This window comes from Elephantulus edwardii, unplaced genomic scaffold (genome assembly GCF_000299155.1).
Source record: "Elephantulus edwardii isolate Elephantulus edwardi_28Jun2011 unplaced genomic scaffold, EleEdw1.0 scaffold00042, whole genome shotgun sequence".
In the NCBI taxonomy this organism is placed as follows: domain Eukaryota; kingdom Metazoa; phylum Chordata; class Mammalia; order Macroscelidea; family Macroscelididae; genus Elephantulus; species Elephantulus edwardii.
Genome location: NW_006399792.1, coordinates 9666146 through 9669186, shown reverse-complemented (window position 1 = coordinate 9669186; position 3041 = coordinate 9666146).

Here is a 3041-nt window from a genome sequence, read left to right as displayed (position 1 = left end):
CATGTTGCTAGGAGGGGCTATTCTTTGGAGAGAGACATGATGCTGGGAAGGACGGAGGGTCGATGAGGGAGAGGAAGACTCTCAACCAGGTGGATTGACACTACAATGGGCTCTAGTGTGTCAGGAAGTGTGAGGATGGCACAGTGTAGAACAGTGTTCAGATCTTTTTTCCATAGGGTCATTATGAGTTGTGCTCCACTCCACGGCACCTAACAACACAACAAACTATTCATCTGAGATCTGGGCAGTGAATAAAGAGGACAGAAGAAGAGATTATGCCATTGAGTTATGGTATTGGAGGGGAGTACTGAATATAACATGCATTGCCAAAAGAACAAACAAATGTGACATGGACAATGTGCAGCCAGCCAGAGTGCTTCTTGGAGCTAAGGATAGAGAGGCTTCATTTCTCAAACTTTGCATGTGTTGCTAGAAAAAGGCTTTTCCTTGGAAAAGGATATCATGCTTGGAAAGGTGGAGGAACAGCAAAAGAGAGGAAGTCTCTCAGCAAGATGTATTGACACGGTGACTACAGCAAGGTGCTCTGTGGTGTCAGAGTTGATGAGGATAGCACAGGATTCAGGTCTGCTGTTCACACTCACCTCGATGGCACCTAACATCAGTTGTATTGTGAAATTAAGGTAATCTCTCAGGAAAAAAAGAGCGAGAAAGCAGATGATAGAAATGATAAAGAATAAATCTAAGAGTTTCAGTATAATTTGTTGTTGTCGTTTTTTCAGTCAAGTCAGAACTGACTTATAGTTGACCTTCAGGTTTTCAGAGGCAGTAAATTGTGTGGGAGGTAATGACCCATCCTTCTCCCATGGAGAAGCTAGTGGATTCTAAATACATTCCTTTGGAATTGCAGCACAGTTTCTTAGCACAAGACCACTAGCGTTCCCTAGATGAATAATAACGAAAAAAAAAATTAAGAAATCAGAGGTTAGAAAAATGAAGAATAATATAACACAATGTTTTGGAATGAGAAAATATGAATTCTTATTTTGTTGTTGCAATACTCTTCTCCAGAACCACAATTCAAAGACATCAGTTCTCCTTCTATCATCCATAGTCATGGTCCAGCTCTCTGATGTATAGCCAGTAATTGCGAAGACTTTGGTCTGGATCAGGCATATTTTTTTTTAGTCTCCAGACTGATATCATTGCTCTTCAGTATTCTGGAGAGGTTCCTGACAGCAGATTTTCCCTATGCAACTTGTCTTTTTATTTCCTGGTTCCTGGAGCTGAGTGTTGATTGTGGAGTCAAGCACACTGAAACTATTAACAATCTCAAACTCTTCACCATCTTTTGTGATACTACCAATTGGCCCAGTAGTGAGAATCTTTCTTTTCTTGATAATGAGCTTCAATTGAAGGCTGCCGTCCTTGAGCTTCTACAGCAAATTCCTCAGGTCCTCCTTATTTTCAACAGCAAGGTTGTATCATCTGCATAACACAGGTTGTTGATGAATATTCCTCCAATCCTGATGCTACATTCCTCCTCATAGAACCCAGATTCCCGGATGATTTATTCCACATACAGATTGAAAAGGTATGCCTATAAGATGCATCCCTGAGAGGTACTTTTCCTGATTTTGAATGATCAGTGTTTCCTTGCTCTGTTCTGACAACTGCCTCCTGTATAGGTTATGCATATGCACAATCAAGTGTTCTTGGATTCCTATTTTTTTCAAGGTTAGCCACAACTTATTGTGATCCACAAATGCCTTTGCATAGTCAATGAAGCACAGATAGACTTCATCTGGTACTCTTAGCTTTCATCTAAGATCCATTTAACATTGGCTATAATGTCCTTAGTGCCACAGCTCTTTCTAGACCTAGCCTGCACATCTGGCAGTTCTCTCTTCCAGTCATTTATGGATAATCTTCAACAGGATCTTACTTGCATTTCCATATTAATGATAATTTCCACACTCTGTCAGATCATCTTTCCTTGGAATGGGTATATATAGCAAGTGTTAGGAAAGACTTGAATCAGAAGCACCTACACCTCAAACTGACATCATTACTTCTCAATAATTTGGAGGGGCCTGGACTGCAGATTTTACCAGTGCAATTTGTACATAGATCACTTGAATGCTGGTACCAAGTGTATTGATTGTCAATAAAATACTGTATAAGACCATTATTGTAGAAATAGAAAGATAACTAGTAAAATGAGTATGAGGCTCCTAAGAGGGAGGGTAGGAACACACAGGTAAGGATAGGCAGAGGGGTAAGGTTGAACAATTTGATGATAGAGGGAGGGGTGGATAAAGGAAATGGGAAAGATCTAGTGTGGAAAAACAATGTATATGAACTTTGTAAACAAACCAGTATAAAATAAAAATTTATTTTTAAAAAAGAGAGATGACGTCAATAACAATCTCAGTCTTTTCTCTGTCCATCATGATGTTGCCTGTTGGTCCAGTGGTGAGGATTTTTGTTTTCTTGATGTTGAGATACAAATCCATATTGGAGGCTATGGCATTTAACCTTCTGCAGCAAGTGCTTCAAGTCCTCTTCACTCTCAGCAAGCAATGTTGTGTCAATTGCATAACAGAGGTTATTGATGAGAACTTCCTCCAGTCCTGATGCCACATTCTTCTTTAAAGAGTCCAAGTTCTTTAATCATTTGCTCAACATACAGATTAAATAGGTATGGAAAAGAATACAACCCTGACGTGCACTTTTCCTGATTTTAAACCATGGTGGCCTAGTGGCAAGAAGCTGTGTGCTGTGAGCTGCTCCCTGGGAGAAGGATAGACAGTCTCCTCCCATGTAATTAACTTCCTTTGTTTTCGTTGTTTTGGTTTTTTTAAAAAAATTATTATTAAATGTCATTAGTTTTAATGAACATTTACAGAGATTTTGGGTTTTCATTCATTCATTGTTGCACTGTTTTCTCTACTCTCCTCCCCAGTTCGTTCTTCTCCCACCCCCACCCCCCGAATGTCTGTTTTAATTGTCCAATTGCCACAGTGCTTGTCAAAGCCAGTTCTGATTAATCTCCTTTGTCAGTGTGTACTTTGCCATTCCCT